Raw genomic sequence first — 18929 nt, forward strand, 5'->3', positions numbered from 1 at the left:
GTTCTGGGAAAGATTCAAGAATTGCTGAGGATAAAAATTAACAACAACATGGTAAGTTGGAAGCTCTGAGTTAAAGGCTAATAGAGTGGGACTGAAATATTTATTCATTCCATATCAAAAATGCAAATAAAATAAAGATGTTATTTTCCTATAGCTGATGTGATTTTTCTTGTGTGTTTCCCAAGCTACTGGGAAGTGGAGAAAGTAACTCACCAATTTATTTTCTGTTTCTTCTGGTCTATGCAGATTCTTTTCAGTTTTAAACAGTTTCTTTCAGGCAAATGCTGACTCTTTCACTTTGCTGCTTCCTTCCATCGTGTCCTTCTCATCGTGCTACCTGAAAGGCCTTGTCCATATACCTTCATTAGGGGGGACAGAAGGCCTTACAGTCATATGGAAATCCCTTTGCTGCTGTTCTCTTCAGGGATGGTGGCCCATGTCTTCCTGGTTATGTCTCATCCCAGGTAAGTGATATCATCCATAGTCCAAGTATGGTCAAAATTTTGACCAATATAAATTTTAGACTCGGGGAAAAAAAAAACATCTCCCTTGGTTCCTCTACTTTAAAGGGCTGTACTCTGACCTTATTCTAACTGAATGTCCCCTGGGGTGAGGAGTCCTCTGAGCCAAAGGACTATGACAACATGGGTCTGTGTACTTGCCTTCTAAAACACAGGTCAAGTACATAGGATCCTGGGATTCCTTGCCCAAATGGACCCTGAGCCATACCCAGGCTCTATATAAGCCTTCTCTCAAGGCCCATCCTTTTGCGAGCAGTCCATACCACTTGCATATGCACCTGGGGCAGACTTTAAAATGGCCCCATGATTATTGTCTCCTGGTGTTATCACAATCCTCATCCTTGAGTGTAAGCAGAACCTGTGAGTTCCTCTAAACAATAGAATATGGCAAAGGTAATGAGATGTCACTCTGACTATATTACGTTATATGGTAAAGGCAAAAAGATATGTCATTCCCATGAGTATATTAAGTTATTGAAGACTTAGCCTTGATAGCCAACTCATGACAGAGTTTTGCCTTTAAATAAACAAGCCATGAATCCCACACCCTTAAGGAAACAAATTGTGCTGCTATGCTGAGAGAACAAAGAAACAGCTCCTTCTGTATTCAAGCCTCAAATGAGAATGCTACTAGGCTGACACCTTAATTGCAACCTTGTACAATCCTACTCAGAGGACCCCGCTAAGCCATAACGTGGCTCCTAACCCAAAGACACTATAAGATGACAAATGTGACGACTTAATCAAGTCTGTGCTGCATTAAAAATAAAGAAACTAACGTAGCACCCCTAGGTTTAACGGATAGCCAAGGGAAGCGTGGCTGGGAAGACTGAATGCAGTGTGGATATGCAGTCTAGGCTGTCCTCAAGCATTGTATGAGGCCCCCGTAGAATGTGAAGGATCCCGGATGGTGAACAGAGGAGAGTGGGGAGAGAGCAGGGTGCTGCAAACTTCTACATCACTGGAGTTTGATACAGAACTCCAAGGAGACCTATAGCAATAAATCTATACATAACTTTCCTAGTTGCGGTGGTAGGACAATAGAATATATATCCTCTAATGATTTGTAAGCATTATATATAGCTTTTAAATATAAAGTGTATGGTACGTGGGTCTTCATTTGTACTTGTGTCTTAGGCCTGTTTAATCTGTTCTCTTTTACTTCCTAAAGAGTTGTCCTCACTACTCAGTCTTATGTTGGCAATAGTAGGCTTAGCCTCCTGAGGTCTTATTGTAATATCTTTTGATTTCCAGTACAGTACTCTGTCCTGCTGCCAGTGGCCAAAATCCTTTCAACAGAATGTAGTGATTCAACCAATGCCACTGCCCGTATACAGCTTGACAGAAGCATATCCTGCTGAAGAGTAAGTGGGAATTGCTGAGTGCCTTCCACATGAGAAGGGACATAAGGAAAATAGACAAGGCTCCCACCACCTCCTGTCCAGGAATAATTACTGTTTATTGTCAAGCTACTTCCCCAGGTTGGTGTGGAAAACGGTACAAAGCAAGTTTTCTGCAGTATAATCTCTCCCAATAGACTTCAAAATGCCGGTAGGCAGAAATTCCTTTGCTTTGGATGTTTTCATCAACCAAGCTAATTTGATTCCTCCCTCTAGTATTTTCATTCTGAAAAGGGAAATTAGCACATGTGTGACCTCCCTCCATCTCATTCATTTTGAGGCATTCTCTCAGGACAGAAGGGCTGGGCTTTCCATCATCTCTACATGATGTCATGAGTTATTCAGGCCTACAGTAAAGCTCCAGGTGCTTGTATGATAGGATTGCTTTTTGATATGGTATATAGGTCACGGATACTGTTGTTTTTCTATAACTCACAAAAGTCAGCGGTGAAATGAAGCTGAAAAATGGTCTCTCTGTTGTAGGAGGGATTCTCCATTCTGGAGGCTATCAACTTATAGCTAAACTTTGAAGGTATGGGGCGAGAAAGGAACATGAAGGAAAACAAAATATATCTTCTTTGAACAAAACAAGAATTAGACTTATACCACCAAATTATTTTCCTGTTACTTCAATCATTTTTTTAATGCAAATTTGTATGCTGAGTGTAGTATTGCTAGGTGGAATCATTAGAACTCACAATCTTAGGTAGTAGTCCACAAAAATGTTACAATTTTGAAAGTGCTGTATAAATAAATAAGTCTGGGAAACACCAGCTTAGATTGCCATGGAAACAAAGACATTTTGGGGCTGTGAGTACACCAATAATAATAAAACACGTCTAGCTATTGCATAAAGAAAACCAGATTTAGGCTAAGTGATCTAGAAAACAACATGTAGCAAGAAACATCTAGGAACTATATGAGATTTAACAAAGGTGGGACGAGAAGTGGGGAGGATAGTCCAAAGTTATTATGAATTGTTCTCTTCTTCCCTTTTCCACATAGTACTAGGCAAGGAAAAATGAAGAGGCTGAGACATAAGTTAGTGAAAGGAGGTTATTTGTATATGTATATTTAGTTTTGAACATAAATTGTGTCTATTTCAAGTGTCAGGCTATTATGTCTAATGGCTTACTGAGGCAGTTTATTTGTATATGATCTTGTCTGTGGGAGAGTCAATATACCCCCTTGGGGAGGCCTCCACCTGAATGGAAATAGAATCAAGGACAGAGGCAATGCCTAACCACCATGCTTCAGATATGTACCTTCTGTACTCCTAGTTTCAAAAAGAAACCCAAGTGTTGTGATTCAGTGATTAATTGAAACTGGAGGGTATCTGGGTGGTTGGCAAGAGAGCCTGTGAGAAACCAAAAGCAGAAATGCGATCTTCGGGTCGGCTCGGTGGCTCAGGTGGTTAGAGCTCCATGCTCTTAACTCTAAAGGCTGCCGGTTCGATTCCCACATGGGCCAGTGGGCTCTCAACCACAAAGTTGTCAGTTCAATTCCTCTACTCCCGCAAGAGATGGTGGGTAGCGCCCCCTGCAACTAAGATTGAACACAGCATCTTGAGCTGAGCTGCCACTGAGCTCTCGAATGGCTGTTTGTTGGAGTGCGTCCTCTCAACCACAAGGTTGCCAGTTCAACTCCCGCAAGGGATGGTGGGCTGCATCCCCTGCAACTAATAACAGCAACTGAACCCGGAGCTGAGCTGTGCCCTCCACAACTAAAACTGAAAGGACAACACTTGAAGCTGAATAGCATCCTCCACAACTAAGATTGAAAGGACAACAACTTGACTTGAAAAAAGTCCCGGAAGTACACACTGTTCCCCAATAAAGTCCTGTTCCCCTTCCTCAATAAAATAAATAAATAAATAAATAAATAAATAAAAATAAATCTAATAAAAAGAAATGCCACCTTCTCAGTTCTGTGGAGAACACTGCACATAGCTTTGCTGTGCTGAGGTCTCCAGAGACGAGCCATGCTCTAGGATAGCAGCGATGCCCCCAGAGCTGTCTCTGCAGTACAAACCAAGGTCCTTAGCAAGAAGGCGTGGTGGGGAGGTAGAGTGCCCTAACTGTGAGCAACAGAGGACTTGCCCAATTGTCTCACTCAGCTCGTGGAGCAGACTGAAGGCTGCTGGCTTTAGAGTGACAGGGGAGGCCAAGAAGACTTACACATTGCACACAGCTGAGATACTACATATGAATTCCAAAAGACCCATGAAAAAGACAGAAAGGGAACTAAAACCACTGAAATTAAGGCTGAAGCAAACTCTTCGAGATAAGTACATGAGTCTTCATGTGTCCCTATTTTTACACCCAAGATGAATGTATCCCAGAAACATGGACTAAATGGTCAAATGTGAGTCATAGTTAAAAGCTGGTTTATAAATCAAAGTTAATTTTCACTTGAAACGATCCCACAGCTCTTTATTTTTCTTGGTGGGAATTTTATATAGAGTGCAATACCATGTGCATAAATAAGCTTTTATATACATATATTTGTTTATACATAAAATATTTCTGAAAAAAGACACAACTAGGTGAAAACAGTAACTGCCTCTGGGGAAATGGGGAGGTGGCTTGAGAAAGGAAAGTGGACTTATTTTTTTTACTTTTTACATGTATATGACTTTCGAACATTTTTCTGTGCACATACAAGGTATGACAATTAAGGTCAAAAACTCATCCTAGAAAAAGTGCTACATACCTCATTGCTGAATATCATGTGGTCACCTTCAAAGGACTCCCCTTGGGAAGCTATGCACTGATGCTAGTGTCTAGTCCACACTCAAAGCAATTTTGGAACTCTTTCTCTGGAATGGCCATCAGATCTGTCCTCGTATTAACCTTAATCTCCTGAATGTCATCAAAATGTCTTCATTTAAATATTTCCTTTGTCTTTGGGTAAAGAAAGAAGTCATTCGGGGCCAGATCAGCTGAATAGGGAGGGTGTTCCAATACAGTTTTTTGTTTATTGGCTAAAAACTCCCTCACAGACAGTGCCATGTGAGCTGGTGCATTGTCGTGATGCAGGAGCCATGAATTGTTGGCAAAAAGTTCAGGTCATCTAACTTTTTCACACAGCCTTTTCAGCACTTCCAAACAGTACACTTGGTTAACTGTTTTGCCAGTTGGTACAATTCATAATGAATAATCCCTCTGATATCAAAAAAGGTTAGCAACATCATTGCAACCAGTTCATGAACTTAATTGTCAGATCTCATATTTCCTATTCATAAAACCCCATAAAAATCAATGATAAATAAGACTAAATAAACCCCATCATTTTAAAAAAGAAACATTTACAGTGGGTAAAAAGACTCCATACTGTCAATAAATGAGTTAGAGCAGCCAATTCCTAGTGGTCTTAGATAGAAGTATAGACAATGGCACATGTGTGAACATACCACTGCAGAATAGACAGCCATGACTGTAAAGATTCCAAAAGTCTTACAGGTCAAAATCCATTTTTCCCATGAACCTTTAGGAATCACAATGAAAACATAATTTGATCTGATTATAAGGTGATAATTTCTTAATGCCTTAGTTGTCTTTCATTTTTCTCTACCTTCCAGGAAACTCAGGTGGGCAATGCCAAATTACAGTTCCAGGAAGTTATTTCCTATTTCCTTTCTACCAGTCCTTATCTGTATTTATGTTAGTGTTTATGCAGCTATTTTACATAATGGTTTTTATTATTAACAACCTCAAATATATTTAGGCAGTAGGGATTGCTAAGATTTAAATAAGCAAAACCAACTGAAATAATGGATTGGACAACCAATACGGAGAAAAACTCCTAGATAAAATTATGTATGTTAAACTTTCTGGAGTACAATATGAAAATGCATGTGAATTCTCTTAAAAAAAAATGTATACTCCTCTATAATCCAAATTCAGTCACTCCAGAAAAATTGCTTTGAAAGGCGTTGTTGATCAGTCCTAGCAAAAGCCTTTCTGGAAAGATAAATAACATCATATCTTAAAAACAAAAGACTTCCTGGCAAGATAAATAACATCATAGTCTGAACTCATATTCAGAGCTACCCTACCTTACTTGTCAAGAATTCTTGAGTGACACTGAACAAGGCTCAATATTCCAGCAGCATGAGAAAAAAAGCCAGGATTGGGCTATTCAAGATCTAATCCGCTAGGTCATCTGTGGTTCTCAAATGACAGTGCTTTTCCTCCCCTGCTTCCCTCCAGGGACATTTGGTAATTCTGGATATAGTTTCGGTTGCCACAATCAGGGAGGTGCATGATATTGACAGCTATTGGCTAAACAACCCACAGTGCACAGGACAGCTTCCCACAACAAATAATCATTTGCTCCCCAATCTCAATAGCACCCAGATAGAGAAATTCTGGTCTAGTTCTATTCTTCTCTTGAGTTTTGCTGCCTCTCTTGGGGTAATGCCAGATAATTGGGCATGCCTTCTTCTCTTTGCTCAGCTTGATAGTAAGGAGTGAGTGGTGGGCCAAGAGTGGAAATGATTGTTTTCTGTTCTCTTGGATACGATGCCACTGTGTCTATGCTCAGAAATATTTTTACACTCCAAGGCTGAGGTATTGCAACAAAAAAAAGTTTCTATATTTAATTTTTCCATTTTCCTCCTCTGAAGCAAGAAGTCCACAACAAATTATTTCCTTTAATAGGAGTAGGGTAGAGCAAAATGCAGGGGGATACAAAATAGATTAATAAATATTTTTAACAAAATATTTTTTTATGCCCTCCTATATTACAGAAATGTGGAAAAGATTTAGTGAGAGAAAGGTGTGGAGAATCTGGTTTCATCTAGTATGTAAAGAAGCTAAAAATACAAGAATTGAATAAATGTAGCATCGAGGTATTAGTTTGGGTGGCAGGTTGAGGTGGTCATGAATCTTTTGAAATATGAAAACACCAAACCTGGATAATTAAACTATGGACTTTTTTGAAAACCTGTTTTATTTTAGGCATTATATTCTTATTAAGATTTTTGTTTTGTTTTGTTTTGTTTTTAATTTAGGGAAGTGGAAGTATTTGAAAAATGCTTTTCAAATTTTTCCTGCCTAGTACTGCCCTAGAGATAAGTACGGTATTAAGTAAGGAATAATCTAGAGGATTGGATATGTAGGTTTGACTAATTCCTATATCTGTTAAAGTATTCTCTAAATAAATGCACATTAGAAATATATATCATCTGTTTCCAAAGACCAGGTAAAAATAGATACAAAACAGAACATGAACAGATGTTGAAATTCTAAAATACTAGCAGTACACTTTTGCTAACTTTCATGTATTTCATCTCTTTTAAAATTTAATTTAATTTAAAATGAGAGACAAATATTTAGAAACACTTCGGCATTTGCTATTTCATGCAACTTACATCTTCTTATAGATAATGATAAATAATATTTTAGTGTTATATGTTGGAAAACAAAGTTTATTGATGTGATAAATGGTAGGCTCTTGAATGGTAACAGAATATGCCAAAATATGTCTCTTCGGCATAATGATTATTTTGAGCTGAATATTTTGAGAAACAGTCGACATCGGAGAAACTCTGAAAACAGAATATACAGAGTCTGACAATTAAGTTCGCGAACTTGTTGCACTGATGTTGCTAACCTTTTTGGATATCAGAGGCATTATTCATTCTGCATTTGTACCACCTGGACAAACAGTTAACCAAGTTTACTATTTGGAAGTGCTGAAAAGGCTGCGTCAAAAAGTTAAAAGACCAGAACTTTTCACCAACAATTCATGGCTCTTGCATCACGACAATGCACCAGCTCACATGGCACTGTCTGTGAGGGAGTTTTTAGCCAGTAGACAAATACTGTATTGGAACACCCTTCCTACTCACCTGATCTGGCCCCCAATGACTTCTTTCTTTACCTGAAGATGAAGGAAATACTGAAAGGAAGACATTTTGATGACATTCAGAACATCAGGGGTAATAATGACAACAGCTCTGATGACCATTCCAGAAAAAGAGTTCCAAAATTGCTTTGAAGGGTGGACTAGGCATTGGTGTCAGTACAGAGCTTCCGGAGAGTAATTTAAATGTAACCATAGTGATATTCAGCAATGAGGTATGTAGCACTTTTTCTAGGATGAGTTTGCGAACTTACTTGTCTGACCTCATAAGTTACCCTTTTGTAAAAGAAATCTCCATCTGTAAAAGTGTCTCTCCCTCTTTCTCTGTGCCAGGTAGAGAAGGATGACTATAAATCATAAGAAACTCTTATCAGTGAAGAAGGCAAGGATGTAAATGTGCATAACAACTTTTTACCCTTGCTTTTCCTGGTAACTTGCCATAGCTACCCACCAGACCACCACTACCACTCCTCCCCTACCCCAGCCCCTACACACTACAAACACACACTTTCTTTTGTCTTTAACCAAAAATGGTATTTAAGCTGGTAACTTAGACCACCTCAAAGAGTTACTAATTTTCCCTGGGTATCTCCCATGTGTATATCTATGTTAATATAGTTCTGTTTTTTTCTTATTAACCTGCAAGGATCTCAGCTAAGAACTCAGAGAGCGGAGAAAAACATGTTTCCTCCCCTAAACTCTAAAAAACAATAAGGAGATAACACATTGAAGAGTTATTAACCGAGACATGGGCTCTAAGGGTGAAGAGTTGGAAATAAGGACCTTGATTTGTGCACTTCCACGGTGGAAATTTCACAAACTTAATTGCCCAACCTCTATGATGGACATTAACGGCTGCTACACCTCAACCCTCAAATAGTCCCAGAACGTACTTGTCCCAATCATTTCCCTTTCACTTTCCCACAGCAACCATTTCCATACTTCTCTCTATTCTTCAGATTTTTCTCCTGACCACCCTAAAATCTCTAAATATATCTTCTTCACCTACTTCATGGAGAACGGAAGCTACCAGCCACTCCAGGTGGTAAGCTCTGTGAGGACAGGAATAATAACTGCCTTGTTTGCAGTTACATCCTTTCTACCTAGCATTGTATCAGCACATAATTGTCAAGTAAATATGAATTACACAAATATTTCTCTATTAATATCAGGTCTCTCCTGTTGACATCTGTAGTGGGTTGAAAAACAGCCCTCTAAAATGTATTCACATTCTAATGCCTGTAACTTGTCAACATTACCTTTCATGGGGGAGGAGAGGGTGTTTGCAGATGTGATTAAGGTAAAGATCTTGATTCGGGAGGATTATTCTGGATTATTTGGCTAGACCTTAAATGAAATACATACATAGCTTTAAAATAACAGGGAGGTGAAAGGAGAGTTGTTACACACTGCAGAGACTGTCTGAAGATCCAGCAGGAGGATGTGAAGACTCTGGCCTTGACAATTGGAGTGTCTGGCCACAGGCCAAGGGCTGCCAACAGCCACAAAAAGCCAGAAGAGGCAAGGAAAGAATTCTTCTCTAGAGCATCTGGAGGAATGTGGCCCTCCTGACACCTTGATTTTGACCCAGTGATATTTCTGCCTCCAGAGCTGTGGGAGAGTAAATATCACTAAATTTGCAGTATTCTGTGACAGGAAATTAATACACATTAGATTTACATAAAATTTATCTTTTCTAGAATGTATGCATTGGGAAAAAATGTGTTTCTATATTTGACAATGTTTAATATTAACATAGAAATTGAAAAATTAGTTGTGATGTTTATCAACTGATGTTTGCTACATATTGAGACGTTATAGCACTTACAGTGTTGTTTTAGTGCCTTAAAGTAAATTTTCCTTGAAGTTGATTTATAAATTTTAGGGTGGAGTTCTTAAAATATCAAAATTATACTCTGTTTGCATTTAGTTGACTGTGTCCCAAATTTGGTGGTTTAAAATATATTCATTATAATTGCTATGGTTTGTGGAGGTAAATTATATGTGGTTAAATTTCAGTAGTTGTGGAAGCACTGAGGCTTACCAAAATTATGCATTTGTTTATTGGTTTGTTGCCATCTCTCTGATCTTTTCTTCTCTTTTTTACAATTTAATAATGTTGTATACTTATTTTGCTTCTGCATCAGTTCCTAATTTACTTTTCTTCAAAATACCTAAAAACCTAACAGCCCTTACATATATTGGCATTGCTACAACAGAATGGAAATCCAATCCTTTGCAAAATGTGAGTGTGTATAACTCTACAGAAATCTTTCAGTTGTTCTTCAGAACTCAGGTTACAAGCATAGACCATGTCTTTTTCAGATATGAAAGCAAATGGAATTTTCACATTAAAATGACAGACTAAAGAGTCTCATGAAAGCTAAAATACCTAAGTACAATTTAGGTAACTGTTCGAAATAGGCTATGTGAGAAAATTTAAACTCTTTCTTACAATCTTCATACTTGCTTAGATACCTGAGCACTGATTTTAAACTCTAAATTCATGTATCTCTACAATTTTTTATTAGCATGTAGTAATATTTATCTCCTAGGCAAATTACTTAATTCATAATTCTAGTGTATATCCACTTATGTTTCATTTATTTCATTACAATAGGATTTTATTTTTATAAAATAAAACTCTTCCTCAATAGATTTCTAAAAATATCTAAAAATCATTTTTTAACTGATGCAATGCCTTGTTGTACTTTTATACATGTATTGTATATTTATAATTGTATACAGTTGTAAGTTACTTCATAAAGCCATAAGAAAATCATTTGCTATGTGGTATTTTGTTGGATTGTAAGAGTTATATTTGTCACTTTTGGAATGGTTTTCCTTACACTTTAACTGTCATCAATGCAATTGGAGATTACAGCTCACTCTTCCTATTTCTGGCTGGTCCCAAAATCAGCAGCCCAGAGATTATGCTTTTGTTTCTATTTAGATTGTGAATCCCTTGTGCATTCCAAATATTAATCAGTGTTTATTTCACTTCTGTATCCTCCCTTTTCTTCTTCATCCTGCCCTCTACAGTCTTCACGACTATATAATGAGACACAGCTGATGCTGTTTGTTTATTCCTGCTGGGATATTTTTAACATCAGACTTTTTCTCAGTTATATTCAGCTTCACCCACTCTCACTTGACTCTAAGCCCTATTTCCCTTTGACTAGCCTCTCAGGGAGTATCATATATGCACAAAACGACCTTTGAAGTGAAAGGGAGCTTCCTTCTTCAATGGTCTTTCTTATCCAGTATTCCAAAAAAGAATAGGTTCTTTCCAAACCTATAAGGGTGTGTTTTCTCTGTTTGACAGAACCCTGGTCTCCCCCTTCCTTCCCGAATGCAGAGCAGTGCCAGACCCACAGGGGGTGTTCCTTATATGTGAAATGGATGGATGAATGAAAGCTAATGGAAGACTCTAAGAACAAAAAACACTAAAAGTTAAGCACAAGTATCCACATTTTCCAGTTGTATCAAAAGCAGGATGTTTCTGATCAAATACTGAAGCATTTAGCAAAAAAGAAGTAATTGCAGATGGAACCAGTAAGTGATCCCAGAAGAATAACTGACTTCAAACAAAGGGATTTGTCTCATTCCTACTGCGTCTGTATTTTCCAAGAAAGCAAGACCCTTCTTTTATTTGGAAAACATATCATATTTAATTCTCCTAAAATTTTTAATGTGCTACAAATCAGCAAAAAGTTGTATCATAGACAAGCTTCAGGGAACCAGGAAAAATAAAAGATGAGAGCGGGTGGCTAGTAAAATAAAATGTTGAAGAACTAATTAGTATAAATTTGTAACTATTACTTAGAAGGGTTTTTTGTGGTTTTTTTTTGTTGTTTTTCCCCACATTTTCATCATTATAGCATTGCACAATTTTTAAATGTCCATGAAGCAAGTATTATTAAGACAAAGGTTCCAGACGTAGTATTTCAAAAAAGTTTTGAGAAAATGAAATGCTAAAAATATGAGATGGTTTAGAAGACAGCAAGACACAAAGAAACAATACATCTGAGAATATCACTTGAAGAATGGAGGCTTTATTGTTCCACATTGAAAAACACAGAAAAAGAACAGGAAGGAAGGAAGGAAGGAAGGAAGGAAGGAAGGAAGGAAGGAAGGAAGGAAGGAAGGAAGGAAGGAAGGAAGGAAGGAAGGTAGGAAGGAAGGAAGAAAGGAAGGAAAGAAGGAAGAAAGAACCTTATATATGACATTCAACTGTATCTCTCAGTGAATGCACAGTATGACCAGAATAAAGCAGACAACCAAATTCTGGCACAAAGAAGAATGTCATCAGGAAATCTAAATGCTAAACTTTTACCACAATAACATTAAATTAAAATTAAAAAAAAAAAATATTTCCCCAAACCACAGGCAACAAATCTATCAGTAAAGCAGGAGGCAAAATCCAGAGGTAGAGGTTGCCACATGGAGTACACTAAAAAAGCATTCAGTTTCTAGAAGCCCCTTTTTCCTTCCCAGTCTTTGTCACAGTAAATAAATGATGTTATCTTGAGAGCTATAGAGGCAACAATGGGCAGTTACCCTAAGGGTTCATGTTAGGAAATTCCAGGTGCTTCTTTCCAAAGGTGAATAATGTGATAGGGTGTGATGCATTAACAGAAGAGAATTTTGAAACATACAAACCCACTCCTGTTTGTTTGCACTCTTAACTTAGAGTGTCCAATGCCTTATGGAGAGAAGTACTAAGCCACTTTCCTGCCTCAACAATAGGACGAGAGGACGGAAACATCCAAAGTTTAAAAAGTAAGCCTCTGCTTGTTTTTGTTGAAGCATAGCTGCCTCCTATTTTCTTTAACTGGATTCAGATGCATTTTCCCAGGAAGCTTCTCATTTCTGCAATTCTATCATGTTTATATATTTTTTTCAAATGTCTTCCTCAAGTGATGATCCTTATTTTTCAGGACTAATCTCTACTTATTGCCATTTTTCCAGGAAATCCCTAACTGACCCCAGTTTGTCATGATGCATTTATAGTTTTCCTCTTTAATAGTTCTTCTGTTCTATGTGGGTGTTCTTATACACCCACTATATGCCAGACTAGGAAGACATTTTCTGTCATCTCTGCATACCCTAGTAGTACCCATCCTTTAAGACCTAATTCAACTAGCACTTCCTCCAAGGACCTTTCAATAAACCTCAGACTTCCCCTACCACCACCACCACCACCACCACCACCAAATTTTCTAAGGATTTAGCAACTTCTCCCTATGTCCATCTATGGCATTTAAAACTTCATAGTTTAGACCATAGATACATAACAATTATTTCCCCCACTGAGTCACAAGATTCTTAATAGAGGATCAGTGCGTGATTCACTCATATGTAATTTATCAAAAGTTAATAAATATATGAAGAAGTGCTTATCATTCCCTGCACTGTATGCTCAGAGACTTGTACTCAATACTAGGTCCATTGAAGACACAACTGTCTTCAACTTGGCCTACTCATTTCAGTAGTTAACAATTGTTTCATTAGAAGATCTGATACCCTTTACATGTAAATACGTAAATTTTGCATGACCTACAAGATTCTACATGTTCAGCTTCAGGTTTACTCTCTCCCCTTCTGTATCTTTTAACAGTTTACCCTTTACTCTGTGACTTTTATATCCACTGCTTACTTTTAATCCCCATATATGAAAGGTATATTTACAAATGCTGTTCCTTCTGATGGAGGAATATTTTCCTGTCCCCAAATAATGTAAACGATGTTGGATCTATAGGCAGTTTTAGATCATGTCAGAAAGCCGTGTCTCGTGAAGCCGAAGAGTGGAAACATTGACCCAGGAGAGGCAAAGAGTTTTAAAAGGAGGATAGTTTATTGAAACAAAGGGTCAGAGCTCCCAAGCAAGAGGGGGTCCCAACTGGGGGTACCCAGTGACTGAGGCAAAAATTCTTACTTTTATACCTTCCCTTGCCTGCTTGGGGAAGGGGGCTGGAGCCTTCTAATGGAATTCTTCTATCAGGTTTGTCCTGTTTGCTCATCCTAAAGGGATTAACGAAATAACCCATTCCTATCTATCAGAGCTGCTACTTTGTCCGGCCAAAGGGATTTGAGATAATTTATTAACCTCAAGGCGCTGTCTCACATTTTTGTCCTGGAGTGAAGGAGACATTCCAGAAAGCGGAGTTTTAGGATATGGCTGTTTTTTTGTTTATTCCACCAGGGACTTCCCTGTCTACCTAGCAATATAATAACGAACCTGTCTCACTTCTTCCTGAAAAATAATCCCCTTTGAGTTCCTGTTTTCCATCAGTTTAATTCTTACTCATTCTTCAAATATCAATTATACTACCTTAGGAAAGCCTTCCTTGACCCTTTGATCTCAGTTTTTTGTGTTTTTTTTAATACACTTTTATAGAATTTTATTTTATTCTTTCAGAGTACTTTTTATATTCAGTAATTACATATAACACATAGTCAATATTATCACTGCTGAAAATCTGACATTCATATACCATATACCAAGGCTGACACCCATTATACCATAAACTCCCAGACAACAAAGGCTATTTCTGGGTTTTGCTCACCTATTCTGCCTCTAACACCTTGTAGAATACCTAGAAGACAATTGACACTCAATAAATATATGTTGAAAGAAAAAAGAAATGGATGAACACTTTGTACCATAAATGTTGACTGTACCTCTAGGGTAATCCATTTAAATATCATATTTTTGGCTCTTCAAACTTACCTAGGTTTGAATTCAAGTTCTTCTACTTACCAGCTTTGTTAACTTATAAAATTACTCAATTACTCTGACTCAAAATGGCCCAATTGAAAAATGAGAATGATAATGCTTACCTCACAGGGTTGTTGTACACACAAAGGTGTCTGACATTTATCGAGAATGGCAGGTGCTTAATAAAAGCCAACTCCCTCTTCCTTTCCTCAACGAATTCTAGGTATCGTGGCTATGACTTATTTGACTCCATATAATCAATTACCAGGATTGAAAAGAAAATCTTCAAGTACAAAGAATTCATTGTCAGAAGACCTTGTGTTTGTTTGCTTTCGTTCATTCAACAGAGAAGTGTAGGTTAGAGCATGTAAGGCTTTGTAGGTGATGCAAATAACTTTTGATTTCATTCTCAGCACAATGAAATGATATGGAAGAATTTTCTTAAGAGCTGCAAGGAAGCTTTCTACAATTAAGTTTAGTTCTACAACCTGCGAAAGGCAATGAGATGCACAGAGCTTTATGATATTATATTACTTAGGACAGAAACAAAGAATCTAGAATGTGTTACTCAGGTCAAACATTGCTGGATTAAATCTTTAATAGAAAATAATAGGAAATTTGACTAAAATGATACCATTTGGAAAATTAATGGCAAAAATTTCCTGAAAGTTTCCCCAAACTGTTTGGGCAAGACTAGGTCAGTGATGTAAACAGTTAAATATGTCTGATTCCCAGGCATCCAAAGCTGAATGGGTCTATAACTTAGAACTTCTCCATGTCTGAATACCTAATGTACAAAAGAGCAATTACATTTTTTATGACTCTATGATATCAAAATACTTAGCAAACTTAAAAAAAGAATTACTGTATTTTTTATAGCAATTGCACTTTCATTACACCAAAATCCCTTCTGTTGATAACAAATGAGTGATAAAATATTAATTTAAAATGAAATCTCATTTTTCTATAATATGTGGCTTTGTGCATTAATGCATCTTACTATTTATCTTATATAGACTGTATGTCCATGAGGTTATTCTCACTGATCAAAATTCTAGTAGAACTACATCAAACTAAAAAGCGTCTGCAGAACAAAGGAAGCCATTAACAAAATGCAAAGGTAACCTAGCAAAATGAGAGATAATATTTACAATTCATATGTCTGATATAGGGTTAATATCCAAAATATATAAATAGTTCATACAATTCAACAGCAGAAACAAAACAAAAAGAAAACACAATCTGATTAAAAACTGGGAAGTGGATCTGAATAGACATGTTTCCAAGTAAGACATGCAGATTGCCAACAAGTACATGCAAAGGTGTTCAGCATCACTAATCATCAGGGAAATTCAAATCAAAACCACAATGAAATATCACCTCACACCTGTTAGAATGTCTATCATCCAAAGGACAAGAAGTAACAAGTGCTGGTGAGAAAATGGAGAAAGGGAAACCCTTGTGCACTGTTGCTAGAAATGTAAATTGGGGTTCTATTATGGAAAACGGTATGGTGGTTCTTCATAAATTAAAATAGAAAGAACAGGGGTGGCCAGATGGCTCAGTTGGTTAGAGTGTGTGTTCTTAACAACCAGGTTGCTGGTTCAATTCCCTCATGGCATGGTGGGCTGCGCCCCGTGCAACTAAAGATTGAAAACAACGACTGGACTTGAAGTTGAGCTGCGCCCTCCACAACTAGGTTAAAAGACAACTACTTGGAGCTGATGGACCCTGGAGAAATACACTGTTTCCCAAAATCCCCCCAAATAAATAAATAAATAAATAAATAAATAAATAAATAAATAAATAAAATAGAACTACCACATGAGCCAGCAATTTCACACCTGGATATTTAGCTGAAGAAAATGAAAACACTAACTCAAAACGATATATGCACCCTTGTGTTCATTGCAGCATTCAGTAGGTAAGACATGGAAACAATCTAAGCTTCCGATGATTAATGAATGGATAAAGAAAATATGATCTAGACAGATTAGATATAGATATATAAATAGGGATAATGGAATATTATTCAGCCATAAAAGAGGAGGAAATCCTGCCATTTGTGACAACACGGATGGACTTTATGCTAAGTGAAATGAGTCAGGCAGATAAAGACAAATACCATATTGTCTCACTTGTATGTGTAATCTAAAATAAAATAAAACAAGAAAAACAAAACAGAAACAGAGTCACAGACACAGAGACCAAACTGTTGTTTGTCAGAGGAAAAGGGAAGGGTTTGAGGGGTGGGCAAAAAGGTGAAGGGGATTTAGAGGTACAAACTTACTGTTATATAATAAATAAGATATGGGACATAATGCACAGAATAGGGAATATAGTCGATAATATTTGTAATAACTGTATGAAGATGGACGGTTACTAGACTTATTGTAATCAACTTGTAAGCTATATAAATGTCAAATCACTATGTTGTACACCTGAAACTAAGATAATAATGTATGTCAACTGTACTTTAATAAATAAAAACTTTCACAACCATGAGAACAAATCTCAGTTCTATTACTCATGATTTTATATATAGTATATCTATCTATCTATCTATCTATCTATCTATCTATCTATCTATCTATCTATATATATATATATATATATATACTGGCTTCAATTGTATAACCTGGAGATTTATGACAGTTTTCTTAAGTAAAGATGCATATCTAAAATATTGTGTTTTTATTGTGTTCCCCTTCTTTCTCCTTTAGGGAATAAATGTGATTTCTATACCATTGAGAACTTACCAGGTATTCTAAGAGGCCACCTAAAAGTAAAACAATCTAAGTAAAACAATAAAAGTAAAACAAAGCCTACTTGCAGCTGTAATGGTTTTGAAGACTTTGTTGGATTTCAGGCCAGGCCAAAATTTGGTTAATTCTGGGTAACAATGGTATTTTTCTCAGGAGCAGTCTAAGACCAATTTGATAGATGGGTAAAACCTATCTAAAGTAACCGATATAAAATCATGTTGGTACTTCATTAGTCAATCATATTTATGAAACGGTCATTGATTCTGAGATTAGTGATAAATACTATTAATATCATCTGAAAGGTTTGGTGGAAAACTCCTTTAAAGAACACTGAGATTTGCTATCAATCCTCTGAAGTTTTTCAGCATATCAATCAATAATTAGTCATTTTCTGAAAGTTCTTACAAGTTCACATGAACCTAAAGATATCTCAAGGTTTGAGCTGAAAAGTTATCAACACTTATTCTCGGCTCATTTTCTCTTGGGATTTTACAGGTTTTTTGAAGCAATGGGGTGTAAGCTATAAATTTCCACTGAGCACATGATCCCTTTCAGCTCCATTGAGTTTAGCCACATGACCTAAGATTTACAGTGGATAGAAAGCATTTTGTCTATCTTGCTTGACTTGTCTTTTCAATTATTATTTTCAGAAGTAAATACAATTTCTGAGCCACGGTTTTTTTGGTTGTTTTCAGACAAATTAAAAAAAAATCATTTGTTTCTCTGGAAAATATTATATGTGCCAATTTACTTCTACTCTGCTTATAAAACACATTCTTGTAAAAGGCCACACAGTATTCAAGGGATTATAATTCTCATAAGGTTGAAAATCACATGCCACCTCTGTTTAAGAGACTCCCTAGCTCAGATAGGCCTGCTGGTAGTCACTCTTCCTTTCCCTTTCTCTTCTGCTTTCCTTCCTCCCACCTTTTGTGCTTCAGAGTAGAACAATGTGCATGTTCTCATGTGCAAGCCTATGAGCATATGAAAATAGTCCTTACTTGAGACCTGACAGCTTTAAACTGAGATAACGTTTTTACTAGATTGTTATGAGTTGTCCTTCTATTTGTAAAGCTGAAAATACTAATTTTGAGAATCCGACTATGGTCAAAACCTCTGAGTAAAAATGTATTGACCATGGGGTTTAAAATTTACACAATAGAAATAAGTGTATGTAAGCAAAAAGGGGCAAAATTAAAGATCGGAAAATTCTTAAGAGTAAAAGATGGAGAAAAGACAGCTTCTTCAATAAATGGTGCTGGCAGAATTGGAAAGGAACATTCAAAAGAATGCAACTGGACTGCTATCTGTCACCATGTACAAAAATTAATTCAAAATGGATCAAAGACTTAAGCATAAGACCTGACACAATAAACTGCAAAGAAGAAAACATAGGTACTAAAGTTATGGACCTTGGGTTGAAAGCACATTTTATGAATTTGACTCCAAAGGCAAGGGAAGTAAAAGCTAAAATAAATGAGTGGGGCTATATCAAACTTAAAAGCTTCTGCAGAGCAAAAGAAATCATCGACAAAATAAAGAGGCAACTAACTGAATGGGAGAAGATTTTTGCAAACAGCACCACCGATAAGTGGCTAATATCCAAAATGTACAAGGCACTCCTGCAACTCAACAACAAAAAAACCAAACAATC

This window comes from Rhinolophus hipposideros, assembly GCF_964194185.1.
Source record: "Rhinolophus hipposideros genome assembly, chromosome: 2".
NCBI classification, from domain to species: Eukaryota; Metazoa; Chordata; class Mammalia; order Chiroptera; family Rhinolophidae; genus Rhinolophus; species Rhinolophus hipposideros.